Below are 20105 nucleotides of genomic sequence, written 5' to 3' on the forward strand. Positions count from 1 at the left end.
TGGCAAGAGGCTTTGAGAAATGCAATTGAACCACCAGCAATGAGCACAGTGTTGAACAAACCTGGGTGATGATGCTACAAGAAGTGATGCTTTTCTTTTTGTGAAGAAACCCCAGCAGCAGCCAAATTAGATACATTTTAGAATTAAATACAACCCATAGTGTGCCATACATAACTTTTCTCCTGCCTTACCCACCGTAGAAATAGCTCAAGCTTTGAAGCAGTTGTGTTTTATACATTTGGAAGGAACAATAAAGGCGAAGTCTCATCTGCAGGGTGGACAAAGCTTCTAGGTGGTCATTAACTGCTTTAACTCATCAGCAGATGATGGGTTGCGTACACCTGAGTTCCCATAGCCTTGATCTCTCACCGTTAAATGGCTTTTGTCTTGACTGCCTTTTCTTTTGAACTTCATTGCTTCATAATAACACGCAGGAATGATGCTTTGAGTGCCTGTTGCCACAAAGGTTACCTTTGTGTTGAAAAATAGCACCAGGCTAAAAGAAACAGAAATTGAGTCTTTATTGCCTTGCGCTGCCTTCACTGAGACAATTTTAATTAAGGAAAAACGTCCGGGCAAAAAAATAACCTCGTATCTATGAGTATATATCCACTGCGATTTGCTCCCTGAAACGTGTAATATTAAAGCCATTTGTAAGGTGACAGCAGGAGATGTTTAAACCTCATTCTGGAAGTCTGAATAAATCTGTTGCATGCGTTTGCACTGCTTTTTTCAGAAGAAGCGATCATTTAGTAAGAATTTCCTGAGGAAGGCATCGTTCGTGGTTCACAGTTAACATTTGTCTTGATCTAAATACCAAATGTGGTATGACCCAAATGCCTGGGTCTCGTTGGTGTATTTCACACACGTGTTGGTGAAACAAGGGACGATCTGGAGCCGTTGTACATTTGGCCGAGGTCTTCACCGGAGCATTCAATGCTGACTTAATGCAATGGAAAAGGAAAGTCATTTTCTGCTCAGTCTTTAAAAATGCAATAGCAATGAAAAGGCTTCTCTGTGCATGTAGTTTTTAATACTTTTTAATGCCAGGTGCTTAGTAAATGCTTTTTTTCCCCCCCTGTTGTGAAATTACATCTGTTTCAGGGTAAAAACCCCTCTAATGTATTCTGCAGAAAGTCTCTCTTCCCAGGATTGCCTCACTTGGAACTGTTGTAAACCAAGCCAGGTCCTGCGAGCTTGGCTCCGACGCACCGAGGGAATCTCCACGCTTCCAAACGCCTCTCCACGCTCTGCTTCCCCTCTTTTACCATTTAAAACTAAATAGGTGTACAGCACCACTGTGGTTTTTACCCCATCAGTTAATGGCGTCTGAGCACAACGGTGCAAACGTCTCTCTCGCGTCTGCAGGAATTGCTCTTCAAGGTTTCAAGCGCAGGGTTTCTTGCTCTTTAGGAAGATGGTTTTTATAGTGGAGCCTTATCTACAGTCATCCCGTTGCTACTGTCCATTCTCACCTCGCCACCTTCAGAGATCCCTCTGATTTTTGATGTTCTCTTTCTTCCCACATGGTCCAGGTTCCCAGTGCTGTTGCACAGGCTGAGCTCTACCTCGGTATTTCCTTCTGCCCTTCAAAGAAACCAAACCCCAAACCAAAAGATATTAGTACTTATGTCACTATCGCCTATTGATACATCACTATCGCCTATTGATACATCTCCATCACCTATTGATACATCACCTTGGGCTTTTTCCAGCAGGTGTTGCTTGTGTCTTCGCAGTTTGAAAGATGAAGTTAGCTTTTTCTTGGATAAACTTATTTCAGTTGTATGAGGCGTCACTTTTAGATTTAAGCTCACGTGATACTGATGACACATCCAACTTTTGCTCTTCCAGGAGAAGGGTTTTCTCCATCTAAGCGACTTTTCTTTCCGATTGACATCACTCCTGGTTGCCATGGGACGTTCTGACATCACAGTCACTACACCGAACCGCAGATGAGGGAAAGGACACCTCTCTGCCCCCCCTCACGGCTTTAATTAACCATCAGGACTCCAGCTGATCATGTGAGGAGGTAATTGGTTCCCCCTGAAATACTGAACCTTTGATTTTCAATAAACATCCCCACCTGTGAGCTGAGGTCTCTGGAGCTGCAGGATGGGGATGGATTTTCCCCACTGGTCGTGATGCTTGGACCTCAGAAGTGTTTGCTAGGGAGTAATTCCATGATTAAGCTTGGTCAGGTCTAAATATTTTTAAAAAGAGTGACAAGGAACTTCTGCTGGAAGTCAAATGCACTGTGCTATGTTGTTTTTCTTTAGTCTCACAAGAGGAAAACATTAATTATGAAGGTAAAGACAGTAAATATGGATTGTGGCACTGTCTCCTGGGATCTGTTCCTGCGGTGATCTGTGGGGGGCAGTGCCCTTCTTTCTTCTTGCCCCCCAGTTTTGGTCCCTAATTCTGGAGGTCCCTGAGCTTCCCCTGAGGCTTCCTATTGATTTTTCCTTAGGAGGTGCTGAGAAATTAAAATTGGGGCAATTACCAATTGCTCTAATGAAGGTAATGCTGCTGGGGCTCCAATATCAAACCTCATGAGAGGTTCTCCTGTCCTACTCTGCCCTGGGGAGACCACACCTGGAATATTGTGTCCAGTTGTGGCCCCTCAGTTCCAGAAGGACAGGGAACTGCTGGAGAGAGTCCAGCGCAGCCACCAAGATGCTGAAGGGAGTGGAGCATCTCCCGTGTGAGGAAAGGCTGAGGGAGCTGGGGCTCTGGAGCTGGAGAAGAGGAGACTGAGGGGGGACTCATTCCTGGGGATCAATATGGAAAGGGGCAGTGTCAGGAGGATGGAGCCAGGCTCTTCTGGGTGACAACCAGTGATAGGACAAGGGGCAATGGGTGCAAACTGGAACACAGGAGGTTCCACTGAAAGAGGAGAAGAAACTTGTTGGGGGTGAGGGTGTCAGAGCCTGGCCCAGGCTGCCCAGGGAGGTTGTGGAGTCTCCTTCTCTGCAGACATTCAAACCCGCCTGGACACCTTCCTGTGGAACCTCAGCTGGGTGTTCCTGCTCCATGGGGGGATTGCACTGGATGAGCTTTCCAGGGCCCTTCAACCCCTGACATTCTGGGGTTCTGTGATTCATCTTTCTAAACCACCTTTCATCTGAGTTGTTGCTGGTGATGTTGGTCTATACCCATGGCTTGGACTTTGTGTCCTAGGATATGGGTCTCACAGAAATAGACACAAAGACTCTGAGTGTCACTGAGGTAATTTCAGTTTTATTTTAGCCCCAATTGCTTCACTTACTGGTGTAGAGTGAGGAAAGAGTATTGTTCCAGAAAACAATCTAGAAAGGCACTAAAGAGCAGATCTGAAGCCTCTGTCCTTTTAAGAGGGAGTAAATGAGGTGTAGCTTGAGGCAATTTTGCTCCTTAAAACAGTCTCTGATCTCTGGAGTTGTGGGGTTTTTTATATCACCCCCCCTAATCGGGATGGCAAATGTTATAATCAAAATCAGGTCACAAGAGACCGATGCACGAAGGAGCAGCTGTTGCATGCAGTCATGCACAATATTTCTGTGCTAGAAAATGATTCATTTAGTCGGTGTAATATATATGGAAATGTGCTGCAGGAGCACTGCTGAAAATAACCTATTGTGGCCATACAGCCCCGACAAAGCTGCGTTTTGATTTGTGGGTTCTACGCACCTCTTCCCTTTTATGATATGTCAAATAAACATAGGCAATCTACCTTTTAGCTATATAGCTTTACTTGACTGTACGTAATCTGTATGTTTATGCTTCTTTTAGGCTGACATATCTGAACCCAACACCTTCAGCACCGAAAGCATAAACTGAATGAACGTGACAACTGGGAGTTGTGTGGCAAGAAGATTAAATCCTGCTGTAGAAGGATTCTGGATGAACAGATAAAGGAGGCGGAATAAAGAGAATGAATGGGAGGAACCATTTCAGAGGTCTTATAATATTCTGAAAAATCAGAGTTGAAAGGGATTTTTACTTGTCTTTCTTATTCAAGTAGAACATGGTGTGTTTTAATCTCAAAGCCTTTTGGGGAGCTCCTTAGTACTGCTTTGCCCCCACCTTTTCTTTATTGTAAGGGCCTTTGAAGTCCTCTTCAAAGATGAAGCCAAACTTCCCGTTTACTCTACAGACTGTAATGAATATCCAGTTTTGTTGAAGCAATTAGCTCGCTGGGGTGATTTCTGTTGCTGTTTTACAAGAAGTTCCGAAATCCTGAGCGGTTTAGACATGTTTGGAAAAAACCCACCAAGCCAACAGCTGTGCATTGGGCTAATCTGACAGAATAGCAGCTGTCATAACAAAAGCAGAGCCGGTTCAAACACGGCTTCTTTGTGTAGTGATTGCAAATGATTTAAAGGGAAAAGGTTATTTACCGGTTGTGCCACGTTGAGCTGTGGGGCTGGATAAGTGACTGTTCGCTTGGTTTTTTGGTATATGATCCCCAAGAGGTGAATGGGCTCTTAACCAAGTCTTTATTCTCGCTCAGAGGCTCTGATGTGGTTGGTTTGCTCCTGGTTTTGTTGGCCGTCCCTCTGGGTTTCCAGACCCGTGTTCTTAGGTTCCCGTCTGGGTTGACGGCGACTCCGTTCACCCTGCACACAAACCACATCGGCAACCAAAATACGCTCAGGTCCATGCGCAAGAGGGTAATTAAGCAATTGTAAAGATGGCCTGAAATGGAGCTTTTTACAGTATTGAATTATGCTAACTGGTGGACATAGTTCAGGTTAAATCGCTTGTGTTTTAAGGCCCTTTTTCCCCCCTTTCTCCTCGTTCAGATGGAAGCAGGGGAGTAACCTTTGAAACAGAAGACGCTGAAGTGACAGTGGCCTGTGCCTCTGGCTATGCTGGCGTAAGTCATCTAGTAATGCATGAATATTTTATGTATCTACAGCTAAATGAAGGAAATTGCAAGTTGATATAAACTGATATTCTTTGTATTAGCTCATGACAAATGCAGCAATTACCTCCAATCAGTTAATTACAGCATCCTACGGCCTGCCCTCCGCTTCCTTGAGCTTTCTTTTGGAAGAGGAGGATTTGTTAAACTCACAGTGCTCTGGAGCTGCTTTTCTGAAAAAGTACTTTGTTGTTATGCTATTGGAAAATATATTGACCTTTAATACCATAGTGAAATCCTTGGTGTTCCCTCAGTCCATCTGCTTTCTCTTTTATCTATAGTCCTCACACCTGGAAATGTATGAATATCGGATGCAGCTTCTCTTGCCCGATGAAGATTACAGCCTTGTTGAGATAACAACAGAGGGAAGTATCTGTACTTGTTACACGTTCATTTTGTTATGTCTTTGCATCGAGCAATCCCGAAATCCAGAAGTGAGCTTCAATTGGGCTTCCCTCCCTGTTTGCTGTCTCCCAATTCTTTCTAGCAATGACGATTAAAGGCGGCCAGGTTAATTTGTGGTAACAGAACATTAAATGCATTACTTGTACTCCATCTATTTGGATGGTGTAGTCACTTTCAGTGCATATTATATATGTTCATCAGAATAATTGTGGCTAACAGCAATGCAAATTGGTGCCGCTTTATGGGCCGTCTCTCTCGCCTATAGATTTTTAAATAGGAAAGAATTAGGTAGAAGATTGCTAGTTAAGAATAGAGCACAGAGGTTGTACTTTATCATTAATTAGTCTAATTTCTTAATCTAACATCTTCAGGGTTGCTTTACTCTTCACTCACAGGATTGAAATGATTTCAGGCTTTTAGTTACATACGCTTTGATCAACTTTTCATTGTAACGATGCGTAGACTTACGAGAAAATGGTAAGAAGTTTCCCGTTTAGATCAGTATCAATAACTGTGTTGTACAGTGTTCACAACTTGGTGGTAACTCACGATACGCGGCTTTAAATCCGTGCCCGCAGCCCCCATTAATGAGCCTGTCTGGACATATTAACAGGTAGGGGAAATACTGCCGGAGGATGAGTTGCTGATAACAGCCCAGCTGCAGGGGCAGGAGAGGTCGGCTCGCATCGCTCCCCATGGTGGTGGTTTCAAAGCTATTTGTGGAAAAAAGGTATTAAGGCTCTATTAACCCCCCAAAAGTCACCTCTGGGCGCAAAACCCCAGGTACAACCCTCAGCCTGGTGCCCCATCCAAATGAGTCACGGAATCTCATTCCACATCCTAGCACAGCAACTCATCCCGTGGTCTCTTAGTCAGCCCTTAAGCTTAGAAATCTTCCACCTTATCACAATTTCTCTAATGTGCACTTCATGGTGTCAAGATCCAGAGTCAACTCAGAGCAAAGGAGCTTGTTCGTACCTGAGGAATTTAGGCGGAGGAGCCAAATGTTCCCCTCGGGCTGTTCCGCTTCCTCCCAGCAGAGGTGTAAACTAGAAGATATAACCTAGAAGATGCTTATCTTGGATGGTGCTTCCTTTTGAAGCGCATATTTAGTTTATTTATTGTAGGCTAAATTCCACTTCGCATTTCAAGTTCAGCCACGGATCATCTTGAAACGGGTGATGCTGAATGGATCTTATTGCCCCAGCACTTACATGTGTCATGTTAAATGTAAATAATCTGTTGAAAAGTACAGTATTTAGGCTTCAGCCCTAGAAATGGACCCTGTTGCATGATGTTCTAGATGATGGCTAAATCTTTAGCGCAAGATTTGTCTCTTTGTGGCACCAGCACAATGAGACCTTGGAGCATTAATGCGCCAGGGATGTTGATTATAGCACCATTCTCCTTGCACGCAGATGAGTCTGAGCTGCTGTGATTAGACGGCGTGACCAGAGGCAAAATGCCATTTATTGTGCATTACTCACCGACTTGTGCAATAAATTAGTTCAAAGTAGTATTTCTTTTTCTATCAGGATGAGAAAATGGTAGACAAGAGTACAATGATCTATTGAACACGAGTTAATGTTCCAGGGGTATCGGTGTTACAGCAGGCTCCAGGCAACCAGCTTTTATTTTAACCCAGTTTCTTGATTTTTTTAAAGTACTTTACAAAGGTGGGGTTTGGTTTTGTGGTGGTTATTTTTCTTTGGGTTTTTTTCTGCTATTTGCAGAACAATCCACTTTAAATGAGATTATTTGAAGGCAGCTTCCATTTGCTGACTCACTGCCCAGCAAGTACCACGGTGTTTGTTACGTGTGGGCACCATCCCCATCACAGCCCTGTGACCATCAACGGGCATTTCTCCTTTCTATTGGTCTTATTGTGGTAACACCAGGACCTCAAAAGATGAAGCACCTTCCCTCTCAAAATGAAGGTGGCTTTGTTCTTGTCATCTGCAGCTTGTTTGGTAGCTTTGCTTGCTAGAAATGAAAAGCTTACGCATGAAGCTCATTAGACCTCTCGCCATAATTTCTTATTCCAGCAGATGAGTGAAACATCTGGTGGTGAAACTGAGGAAGATGATGGAGATGGAATGCGGGTTTGTGATTCTTCACGCTCTGGAGTCAGGTACCATGCATTTAATCTGTCTTTTCCTCTTATTATCAACCACCTTTCCTTTGGTTTGTTTGCCCATTTCAGAGGAATTCCCTACAGATTAACATCTGGGAAAGCACAGGGCTTATGGGAATTCTTGCTTAGAAAATAAAGCTTTAGCTGAGAAACTTCTGGAGCTGGATAAAAAAAACCTTTCTGAAGTCGAAGAGTGCCCTAAGTGCAACATTTGGGTTTCAGCTGGGATTCCTATGAGCCCACTGGGGTTATAAACAGCAAAGAAGTTGTTGCTGCATGGCTCGGAGGATTCAGGAATGCAAGTTCTGCCCTTCCCTGAGCGAAACCAACACTTAGGCAAAGTTATAACAGCACTTGTGATGCTGAGAAAACCTGCTTTGCTATAAAGGCATCGTCTGGCTGAGGCGGCACCGTTTCAATAAACCTGTTTTAAGAGTGCATTAAAGATATTCACAGTTGGTGGTGGGGGCCACTTAGTTTAATGGGTGAATTTGAGGTGCACTGTAAATGTGGGTGGCCTTTTTACAATTCACTGTGTAGGTACTGAAAGCAGGGCAGATCCACAGAGCCCTTAGAGTCTCTTGCAGGTATGAGCTCCTTTTTACAGCTTGGTAAAAACACACTCCCATTCTTGAGAGAGAATGGACAGAAGGAAGCCTGGGAGACTGCCTTGTGCTGCTGGTAGAAAATCATTAAAGGTTGATATTTTTCTTTGCATGGGAATATATGAATCAAAAGGGGTCCTTGGCTTGTAGATCTTGCTCCAGTTAAGAGGCAAAGCAGAGAAATGTGGTTCTAGTGCTGCTTTCCTATCAATTCTACAGCAGCAGATATCGAGCAGGTCCCAGGACACCGATGCCATTCCTGTTCATTCCTTCCATGCCATATCATAGAATCATTTCAGCTGGAAGAGACCCTCAGGATCAACAAGTCCAACCATAACCCAACCCTGGCACTGCCCCATGTCCCTGAGAACCTTGTCTAAACGCCTTTTAAACCCCTCCAGGGATGGTGACTCCAGCACTGCCCTGGGCAGCCTGTTCCAATGCCCCACAGCCCTTTGGGGAAGAAATTGTTCCCCACATCCAACCTCAACCTCCCCTGGTGCAACTTGAGGCCGTTTCCTCTTGTCCCATCACTTGCTTCTTGGGAGAAGAGCCCAACCCCCTCCTGGACACCTTTCCCCAGGGAACCCCAGGTGTCCAGTATGAGAACTGGGCAGCACTGGATGACACTGGATTGTCCCTCTGTGCCAGCTGCACAAAGTTGGTACTTGGGTTGACTTCACAAGATTGTTGGTTTATAACCAGAAGATTTGCTGTGTAGTCTGTGTCTTTATTTTTTTTTTTAATTCTGCCCTGATTGCAAGATTAATGTCTCACTTAATGGTAGTTTTCTGTGTTTAGAAGATAATAGACATTGGTTCTGTAAGGTCAGCAATGAGAATTCAGGGTGCCTGAAACAACTTTATGTTCACCTCCTAGATCCAGCAGGAAAAGGCCAAAGAGGCAGCCACCAGCTCGGGAGAACGTGAAGGTGGCTGAAGCGAAAGAAGAAAGGTTGATGCTGGAAAACGTGCCGAACCGAGCAGATGTAGCACAGGAAGAGACCACAGAACCTTCAATATCCATACTTGTGAGGTTCCTGATAATTATCATCTTTCTGTTTGTGGTCCTCCTGTATAGAGGTAAGGAACGCTAATCCAGTCTGCTCAGAAACCTCGTCCTGGCACAAAAATAAAAGCACTGTCCTGATGGCACAAACAGTGTTTAGCAGTGGTTACAGATGCACTTTTCTCCCTGCTACTTGCGGACAAGCTCTTCAGGCGGTGAGTTCAAGGCTCATAGGAGGGTGGAAAAAGCCTGTGACTTGGCTTTGCCTGGTGTTCACTGCACACAGCGGCTCTGAACTCTGAGAAATGTGACTTACGACACTGCTGCTCCTTTGCTGGAGTGAAGTTCACGGGCTTTGTGCCCCAGCTGGAGAGTTTATTCACTTGGAGGCATTGAGAGTTCTGCATGGTTCTTCCTAAGCTGCCTGTGGCTGGGATTACTGCATCATTGAGAACTGAGCGGCTTCTCTGGGCTCTGGTTCTCTTATATTTGAGAAACACCAGATCTAAGTTGGTTTCCTCCCAGCCTCAGGTGATGACACCGACTCCCTGTTACTGCCTGGCCTCCTTCAAGGAAGTTGTACTGACCTGTAAGTCTCATTAATGTTGCGTTTGGATTAAAAATGCATTTCTCTTAACTCAAAATGAGAAGACACAAACAGCTTCCTCCACCCCCAGAGAAGTTCAGCTGGTGCCAAGGCTCCTGGAGCTCTGTGGAAATGAATAAAGCAGCGTAGTGATTGTGCCAGAATGGAGTAGGAACGGATCCCCCTTCCCTGGAGAGCGAGTTTAGAACATATCGTGCTTGTTCATTTTATTGAACTGATCATCAATGCAAATAATCAGCATGTAGGTGGTGTCTGTGCTGGGAGAAGGTGAATTGTGCCCATTTCCCCCTGACCTGGCAACCCCAGCCACTGAAAATTATATAGGTAAAGGGGGCACCTGCTTTAGGGGGGGACTATCTTGAACACAGAGAATAACTAAATGTTTTCTAGGCTAACAAGCAGTAGCAAAGATGCAAATGAAGAAAATAAGGATGGAGCACTGCTCTGTTCTTGCCTGCTGTGTACAAATATCAAGGACTGTGCTGGGACTGCTCATCATAAGGTCACTGCGTGGTACAGCAGCACGATGAGTGAGACCTTGGAGCATTAATGCACCGGGGATGCTGATCATAGCACTGCTGTGTGCACAAGCACAGGCACGTCACAAGAAGAGCCATAGGCCACGCATGCATTGCAAAGAGCAAGTTTTATTTTAGTTACTTCTACTGGGGGATCTCCATAGCCGCACCTGAGCTCCCAGGCAGAGGTGGCTTAAGCGGGGACACAGGCGCTGATAAGTTCAGCCCTGCTGGACGATCGTTAGGCCGACTACACTTGCCTATATTTAAAGACTTAGAGCAGATGCAGCTTCTTGCTGTGCTCTGCTCTTTCTCAAAACAAAGCAGGAATCTCAGCCATGATAAGGTACTGTAGGGTTTCTCTCAGGCCTATGTTATCTCACCCAGAGGTTCTACTTGTCAAGCACACAAGGTCAGTGAAACAATGAGTGTGATGTATGTGCTTTCTTTACACACCAGCTGTGGGTCACTTGAGCGTGTTTACCTTTCTCCTCCTCGCCCAATCTTCCCCAATTCCCCTACATTCCACCCCCTCGCCCAAGGGACCGGCTTTGCTGGGGCTGGAATAGCCATAAGTGTTCACGCGGGTGTGTAAAGTTCAGAACAGAGCCATTTACAGAGATACTCAACAAACACATATACATCTCTAAAGAGAGCAAAGGAACAAATATATGTGTGCAATCATAGGTTTCATCTGACATCCTGTCTATCTTAAGGAATGAGATGAGTCTTTCAGCCAGGCACTGTCAGTGGATGGCTTCATTCGATGTGTCAGTCCCACAAGGTGTTATCTTCTATTCTGGCTGGTTCATGAGCTGTCTTGAAGCCACACTTGCCTTAAAAAAGTCAGGGCAGCATCTTCAGCCACTACCTACCCAAGGGAAAAAGAACAATGAGAAACATTAATGTTAAAATAAAAAAAAACCAAAAACCCTTGGCATAATACGCATCTGTAATGGGACTATTGCGGTAATAAATGACAGCAAGAGATCTGCAGCTATTAGTCTTGTGGAGGTGTGTCCTGCATATTATAGTTGTAATGGAGGGTTACAAGGCACAACGAGCCAATCTGTGATAAGGGAGGAAAACAGGGGTGTCTTCTCCTTCCAATAATACATTCGCTGTTGCTCCAGCTCCTTCAGCTATTATTACTCTGGGTTGGACAACCTGCTGTGGGGTAATTGCCCACGCAGACTGGAAAGCCGTGGCCTGTGCTTTCTCAGATTGAACTTCAACACGATGTTGGGTCCACGACACCAGTAACACCGTTCCAATGCTGTCTCCTCTAGACAAAGCACAAGTAGTCATCGAAGATACCTGGAATACAAGAACTCGAGAGTCCGATATTAGCAAAGGGTGCAATATAAGAGGAGAAGTCGGAGTACACAACCACATGGCATTCTCAGCAGTTATTATGTGGACTTTCACATCCAGATTAATAGGTTGCGGTCCTGCTTCGCAATCCATTGGGGTGAGTAATTCCATTTCCCTTGTAGTTAGTATTTTGGGAGAAATACCATCTGGAAGGATTTCAATCCACACTGGGAGTGTTGTGATGCGATCAGAGGGTGTTTGATTATGGATAATCTGACTGTTAAGCAAAAAACCTGCTTTAGTCAGATGTGGGATCCAGTGTTGCGAAGTTTTAGTACTGGTTTGTTTTTTCAATTGTTCCTTCAACATCCTATTTATCCTTTGAATTAAACCATTGGCCTGGGGATGATGTGCAACGTGAAACAACCAGTCTATCCCTAACCCTCGAGCCCAGTCTTGCACATTACGTCCACTAAAGTGTGTCCCTTGGTCACTCTGTATTTGATGTGGAGGTCCATAGTGGTGGATGAGTTGTTCTAGCGCCTCAATCGTATTATGCTGATTAGCATGTGTAGTGGGCTTGGCAAATAATAGCCCTGACACTGTATCCACAGCATTGAATCCATATTGCCACCCCCTAGATGGGGTAAGGGGCCCACATAATCAACTTGCCAGGTATTCAAAGCCCACTGACCACGCTTTATCTGTCCCCACGGCCTACATAGAGCTCTCAGGTGTAACTGTGTACAAGTAACGCAATTATGTGCACATGACGTGTAAGCATGTAGTGGCAAAGGGGTTTGGTTATAAGCAGTGTCCCATCCACGTGCAGTAGAAGCTGAGCGATGACCACAAGCAATATGTGCATGTAAAGCCTGAGCATGTATGTTGGCAGAGGTCATCTCATCTACCTCTGTTGTTCCGTGACTCAAGTGTCATCTTTTTGATGAGCTGAAACATGTCTCACTTTCAAAGGAGATGTCTGTACGTGCTGCCAAATTTGTCGCCACACATCTACCCCCCATATAGGATATCTTTGTACATGCCAATCGTCCTGGGCCCAGCAGGGCAACCACACTGTGAGACTTTTATATACTACCCAACTATCAGTATATAATGTGCCTTCCCTTCCAGGATAGCAAAGGATGCTGCAATCAGTTCAGCCCACTGACTAGAGGCCTGCACACCCATTTGCCATAATATTACGCCTGGTAAAGGAGCACACGCAACCGCCCTCCGTTGCCTTTGTCCAGCTGCACTGTTGCGCTGCCATCAGTAAACCAAGGCATCCTCCCTGTGCTCTTCTGTTAGCTCGTCGTAAGGGGGAGCCTCCTCCACAGGAGAGGTCGGGATGTCTCCTAGAGGAAGAGTTTCCCCAAGTGCGGGCACATGATTGAATGACATTGTACCAAGAAGGGTGGCATGTGGGGCAGTCCTATCTGAGCTTCCTGGTAAGAGCTACTCCTGCATGGGCCCTAACAGAGTCACCTGCAACCCAGCCATGAATAGCTATGGGGTGTGTACAGTTACACTATCTTGACCAGCGATACGTTCAGTTTCCTGCAGTGCCCAAACAACAGCCAGAATCTGTTTTTCCATTGGGGTATCATGAGTAGCAGACCCTTGCAGTGCTTTAGACCAAAACCCTATGGGTTCCAGTCATCTGCCACAATCCCCAAGAGACTACATCATCCCAAACTGTTACTTCTAGTTCAAAAGGATAGCCTTGCCTGGGAGTATATAATCGTGCATGTTCCATCAAGGCACTTTTACAGGCATAAAAGCTTCTTGATGTTGTTCGGTCCACTGCCAGATAGCTTTCTTTCCAGTTAGTTTCTGCAGAGGCCTCATTAAAATTGCCAAATGTGGGATAAAAGTCCTCCAATATCCCAGAAGTCCCAAAAAGCTCTGTAGCTGCTTTACCATGCTTGGTACAGGAAACTGCTGAACTGTCTGCTGCACTTTATTTGGTGTTTCCTAAATCTGCCCATGCCAGACAACCCCCAAGAACTGTACAGCGGTACCAGGGCCTTGTATTTTCTTTGGATTGATTGCCCAGTCCCGGTTCTGCAATTGCGACTGCAATGTCTCAGAAGCTGCTTCCATTTCTTGTTGTGACTCTGCCATAAGCAAGAGATCATCAATATAATGGTATACAGTAAGAGTACATGATGCTACATCAGCTGCTACCCTTTGATGGCATATAGAGGGGCTGTGCTTGTACCCTTGCGGCAGTACCTGAAAGGGATATTGCTATGGCTGCCAGGTAAAAGCAAACTGGTCTTGCCTCTCTGGGGCAATGGCAATTGAAAAGAAAGCATTAGCAAGATCTAGGACCATTCTCCATGGCAATAAGTTCTTGCCATTTTCTTCTATGAGTGTAACCATATCTAGCACCGTAACTGCAAGGGGGGGGTGTGTGATTTTATTCAATTCTCTCTAGTCTACAGTCATTCTCCAAGTGCTGTTTTTCGAACAGGCCAGATAGGATTATTGAAAGCTGCCACGGTTCCTGTAATTGTTAGCAATCAGGACACAGAACCACGGCCGTAGTTATATGCGGTGCTTTATTTCAGCGCTGGGAAACCAGGGGTTCGCACCCAAAGCTGGCTTCAGCGGTCAGTTTAAGTTACACAGTATTTATGCAGTCCATTCACATACATATTCATATATTAATTAGGATCATTAGAATATGTAATAGTTGCTCAACATTTATTGCAACATCGATTGCAACACCTTGGAACTACTTTGAGCATGCGCAGTGTCCTCTGGTGGTCTTTCAGGGGGTCTTCAGGATGAAGTAAGTAGTCTTCATCGCTTCTGTCCTTTTCACCTTTTGATGCTGGACATGCGCACTACTCTATAATTGCACAACTGCTGACTAGCTTAATTTCCAGAGATACTGTATATATTTCTCCTCATTCTAAGCATATTTGGGCTAAGATAAACGCTAGGTTGATAAGATAAAAGTATGCTCAAATCCCTTATTAGGTAAAACATGGTATGCCAAGGTTGAATCAGCCTGGTACCCGTCCCAAAAGAGAACATCTTGTAAAATCGATCCTGTTAGTCTCCTGTGAAAATTGACTGTATTGATTGTATTAGTATAGCCCCCTATAAAATTGATTCTATTTCTAACATAATGATTCCCACTTGCTGGAGTGCCCGAATAGTCTCGGTAATTTCCCCCTCCCCCCCGGGATGTGACAGATATTGTTTTATAGTCACCGCCTTGGCAGGTGCAGGCAGCACACAGGATCCCATTTTGGGAATCCACGCCAGACAGTTACAGACTGGGTAGCAAACCCAATGCGTGGAGAGCTGAAAGAAAAATGACCGTTTAAGGTTTCGACTGTCCGCCCTGCTAGGACATCAGTACCCAGGATATAGTCTTTAATTGGGGCAATCAACACTGTGGCAGTAAATGGCTTGGCATTTGCGACTGGGAGGATAACAGTAGCTTGGAGAACATGGGTCGGATGTCCCCTCAAACCACAAATCTGTGATTTGGGAACAATCCACTTTAAATTAGACTATTTGAAGGCAGCTTCCATTCGCTGACTCACTGCCCAGCAAGTACCACGGTGTTTGTTACGTGTGGGCACCATCCCCATCACAGCCCTGTGACCATCAACGGGCATTTCTCCTCTTTATTGGTCTTGTTCTGGTAACACCAGGACCTCAAAAGATGAAGCACCTTCCCTCTCAACATGAAGGTGGCTTTGTTCTTGTCATCTGCAGCTTGTTTGGTAGCTTTGCTTGCTAGAAATGAAAAGCTTACACATGAAGCTCATTAGACCTCTCGCCATAATTTCTTATTCCAGCAGATGAGTGAAACATCTGGTGCTGAAACTGAGGAAGATGACAGAGATGAAACGCAGTTTTGTGATCCTTCGCGCCCTGGAGTCAGATACCATGCATTTAACCTGTCTTTTCCTCTTCTCATCAACCACCTTTCCTTTGGTTTGTTTGAGAATTCAGGGTGCCTGAAACAACTTTATTTTCCCCTCCTAGATCCAGCAGGAATATAAGATTTTAGTTTAGAAGATATAAGTTTAGAAGATTCGCTGAAGCGAATGAAGAAAGGCTGGAAAACGTGCCGAACCGAGCAGAAGTAGCACAGGAAGAGACCACAGAACCTTCGGTACCCATACTTGTGGGGATCCTGATAATTATTGAGAGTTCTGCATGGTTCTTCCTAAGCTGCCTGTGGCTGGGATTACTGCATCATTGAGAACTGAACGGCTTCTCTGGGCTCTGGTTCTCTTATATTTGAGAAACACCAGATCTAAGGTGGTTTCCTCCCAGCCTCAGGTGATGACACCGACTCCCTGTTACTGCCTGGCCTCCTTCAAGGAAGTTGTACTGACCTGTAAGTCTCATTAATGTTGCGTTTGGATTAAAAATGCATTTCTCTTAACTCAAAATGAGAAGACACAAACAGCTTCCTCCACCCCCAGAGAAGTTCAGCTGGTGCCAAGGCTCCTGGAGCTCGACTTTATTTTCCCCTCCTAGATCCAGCAGCAATAGGGCGAGGAGGTAGCCACCGGCTGAAGCGAATGAGGAAAGGCTGGAAAACGTGCCAAACCGAGCAGAAATAGCACAGGAAGAGACCACAGAACCTTCAATATCCATACTTGTGGGGATCCTGATCATTATCTATTTGTGGTCCTCCTGTATAGAGTTATTGGACACTAACACAGTCTGCTCAGAAACCTTGTCCTGGGAAGGAAATGAAAGCAGTGTCCTGCTGACACAAACAGTGTTCAGCATCCCCCTTGTCCTTCCTGGGGTGGTTTTTGGGGCTGTTGCAGCGATCTGAGCAGCTCAGGGTCTGCCCCTTTTTCCCTTTGGCTATGTGCAACCAGGCTGAAGATCTTGGAGGTGCAGAAGCAACCTCTAAGGAGCAGGGGGATGTGGAAGGGAGACCCTGGTCACAGTTCTTGCTGGAAATGAATCCCTGTGGATGGACATGTAGAGTTTTGGTGACTTGTCACAAAAGCCTCATGGGACAGAGCCAGGAATAGAACTTAATCCATGGAATACTGAGCAAAAATACATTGTTATAGATTAATATGTTTGCCCATGAATTTAGCTTTGGGGATCAGCGAAACAAAGAGAGATTCTGAGGATGGAAGCGTTTCATTACGGCAGCCTTTGAAACAAAGCTGCTTGAGTTCTGAAAGCTCTTCCTTTCCAAACTAGTCTTTTTATTCTCTTTTTAAAGCACAGAATGTTTCAACATTTAACCGCCAAAGGAGAGAAAAAGTGTTCTCTGCAGTTTAAATGCACATTTTTGAGGGGGCAAATTAGGAGTTAATTCACCAAAATTCATTAAAAAAATCTTATTTCTTTTATAGAAAACCAGAATTATGCAGTGATTTTTTTTTTTAATCCACATCCCCTTTAAGTCCATTCTTTCCATAGTCTGCTCTTGTCTTGTATTGCTGCCTGGTCCAGGAATGATTAACCTGCGCTTCCTTTGAAGACTAAAGAACAAAAGGCCGCTGTTCAGAGTCCCTTTTCTTGCTCAGGCATTCAGCTCCAAGAGACAAAACCCAAAGTACTTTGTACCCCGTGCTGGAATATATTTGCTCCGCTGAACACAGGGGAGATGCAGCTTGTGATACCCGCAAACCACTGTTTTATTTCAGTGCTTTATTATTCTGCTGACCGTGCGTGAAGATTGGCCGTTCCCAGTGCTACACCTTGCATAAACCCTCTTTAATAGTCGTATATAAACACAACCCTATGTAGAAAAAGCGCACACGGAAAGTTACACGTGCTTAGGTGGAAGCACGGGAGGAAAATACACCTGTGATTATGCGAGGGTTAATTTTACACGTGCTCGTATTGAGCACGGAACGTACGCGTGCAAATGTGCATGGGAAGTGTAAGTACACGTTGTAAGGAGCGTGCAAATGTGCATGGGAAGTGTAAGCACACGTTGTAAGGAGCGTGCAAACGTGCATGGGAAGTGTAAGCACACGTTGTAAGGAGCGTGCAAACGTGCATGGGAAGTGTAAGCACACGTTGTAAGGAGCGTGCAAACGTGCATGGGAAGTGTAAGCACACGTTGTAAGGAGCGTGCAAACGTGCATGGGAAGCGTAAGCACACGTTGTAAGGAGCGTGCAAACGTGCATGGGAAGCGTAAGCACACGTTGTAAGGAGCGTGCAAACGTGCATGGGAAGTGTAAGCACACGTTTTAAGGAGCGTGCAAACGTGCATGGGAAGTGTAAGCACACGTTGTAAGGAACATTTAAGGATGAACTGTTGTTTTTACATAACTGAGGACCTGGCGCCTGACCCCAGCAGGGGAGAAGGACCGAGAGACATCGGACTATAAATTCTTAATGTAATACACGGTTTCTTCCCAAATACGGACTGACACCTGTATACATACTGATACCTGTATTTACTAACTCATTTAGAGGGGAAGGACTGAGAGACATCAGACTATGAATTCTTTATGTAATACACAGTCTCTTCCCAGAATAGGTACTGACACCTGTATACATACCTATACCTGTATTGATAAGTTAATTTAGGGGGAAGTGTAGCCAAAGTACCAGGAATCCATATCTTAAATAGACTGATAAGAGGAAGGGTATTGTGTGCGTGGGGATAGTCTGTAAACCCTGAAGTACCCAACCAATGGGGAACAGGGGAGGGAAATTGCGGCCGGGATTTTGGGGAGATACAAGCAGGGGCTTTTTGCCCTATTCGGTGTGCCTGCCTTTTGGTAGAACACCCAATGTTGCAAATTCGTTATTAAAATATGCTTTGCCAAGAGATCCTGCCTGGGCCTATTCTATTTGCAAAAGAATTGTTTCCTACAACGTGCAAATGTGCACGGAAATAGAGACACTCGCGATGCTGCGAGGGTTAATTCACTCACACCCGTGGCTGCAGGGCAAGCGGAGTCTCCATGGTGGGGGGGGGGGGGGTCCAAGAGACCCATGACAAGGGGCGGAGTCTCGACGAGAGTCCCGTTTTCTATTGGCTGATCAGATCTGACTGTGGGCATTCCAGAAGCTTCTCTGCACCCCCACCCTGGCTGTGGGTGCGCCTGAAGCCTCCAAACATCCCCCACACCTGGTGCCTCCGTGCTCCCTTGTCCTAATGGCCCTGGCCAGGGGGCTCTGGGGCCAAACAAAAGAAGCTGTTGGCCTCAAACAGCAGAGAGAGAGGGAGATGTGGCTACTCCTTCCATATCCAAGGAGGGAGGGGGGGGTTGCATCCTGCCACACAAAGCCACACGCATCCATAGCCTAACTACTTAGCTTAAAGCTCATTCATGCTGCTGCAGAAATTCTGCTAACTGGAGCTAATTTTGAACGTTACCATGCATTTATTTCTTAGGTTTTTTTTCCCAGCAACTGTCTTTTCCAAGTGCCTGTCTGGCCCGAAATGATGTCTCTGTGTGTTTGTCAAACGGGCAGACACAGCTGGTGGACTTCTCCCCCTGGGTTATATATTCTGATGGAGAGATGCTGAAGCTCTCCGCTCCTGTCTCGGCGCATTAAGGTGACTCTATGCGCTGTAACCGGCCCTGCAGGAGGGGGAATTAATTAATTAACTAGTTAATTAACTGTCGGGTTGCTAAATGCCTGGAAGAAATGATAGGGGAGGAGTGCTGCTGTGCTCAGCAGTGCTGGGGGCTGTGCATGGGCAGCTCTTGCTCCTCTTGGATGTTTTTACCCTTTATCTACAAGATCCTGATCCTTCCCAAAAGAAAAGTCCTGTACTTGGAATGAAAACACAGCACGGGGAGCCCAATGCAGCCTCCAAACAACAGGTGAAATGGGCAGGTGGAAAGCAGGAAGGAAAATGAAAAGCAGATGAAAGGCTTGAGATCAAACAGTGATGTAAAAAAAACCAACCCAACCAACCAAAAAAAAACCCCCAAAACCTATAATAAATAATCTAAACCAACCAACCAAAAACCCATCTGGGACCAAAACTCGTGGTTTAACATGGGGATGGAGAGGAGCTGCCAGCCCTGTGGCTTGAGCTCCAACTTATCTCCTCAGCCTGGGTTTAAGCAGGGAGCTCATGAGCTGGCTGGAGACCTTTCTTCTCATCTCTGAACAGTCTGGTAAGGAATAATAACTTCCTGAGTGTCCAATAATGCCAGACTGCTAATAGCCCCCATGTTAAAATCCGGTTTGATGGGGTCTTTTTAAGTTTCTTAAGAGGTAAATGCCTTTGTAATGAACATCTTAATGTTAGATTGGCCCTGTGCTTGATGTTTTTATTTAAATGCAAATTGAATCCTCCCACTGGAAAGCTAAGAGGAGATTAAAATAGCTGGTAGGGGATGAGAATTTGCTTTATGGAGAGTCATTTGACTCAACTTCTTGTTGGTTTCCTCATTTTTCTTATTTTATGGCTAGAGCTGCTATAAAATAGCTCCGTGTCTCAACCAGCGCGAGCTATCGGCAGCAACAACCCTTTTCTGGATGGTGATGGGTCTGAATCGGGGTCAACAGCAAGGGGTTTTTGCAAGCCAGGGCTGAACTTGAAACCTCCTCCAGCCACCCCTGGGGACTGTCACTGGTCCAGGGAAGCGGCCACCGGAGAAGCGAGTCCCTTTGAAACGGGAA

General features: G+C 45.4%; 2 long non-coding RNA genes across 3 annotated transcripts; both read left to right on the plus strand.

The window, feature by feature from the left end:
* Positions 1-764: 764 nt before the first annotated feature.
* Positions 765-5718, plus strand: LOC136110690 (uncharacterized). The gene is made up of 4 exons (XR_010652655.2): positions 765-2032; positions 3772-3938; positions 4785-4858; positions 5188-5718. It is a non-coding gene; the product is annotated as an uncharacterized lncRNA (long non-coding RNA).
* A 142-nt stretch (positions 5719-5860) lies between these two features.
* Positions 5861-18222, plus strand: LOC139829587 (uncharacterized). Of its 2 annotated transcripts, none has more exons than XR_011742119.1 (5): positions 5861-6041; positions 7357-7442; positions 8930-9647; positions 11473-11654; positions 12632-18222. It is a non-coding gene; the product is annotated as an uncharacterized lncRNA (long non-coding RNA). The 2 variants fall into 2 exon arrangements; XR_011742120.1 differs by having other exon boundaries at positions 15512-18222.
* Positions 18223-20105: the final 1883 nt, after the last annotated feature.

This window comes from Patagioenas fasciata, chromosome 21, assembly GCF_037038585.1.
Source record: "Patagioenas fasciata isolate bPatFas1 chromosome 21, bPatFas1.hap1, whole genome shotgun sequence".
NCBI classification, from domain to species: Eukaryota; Metazoa; Chordata; class Aves; order Columbiformes; family Columbidae; genus Patagioenas; species Patagioenas fasciata.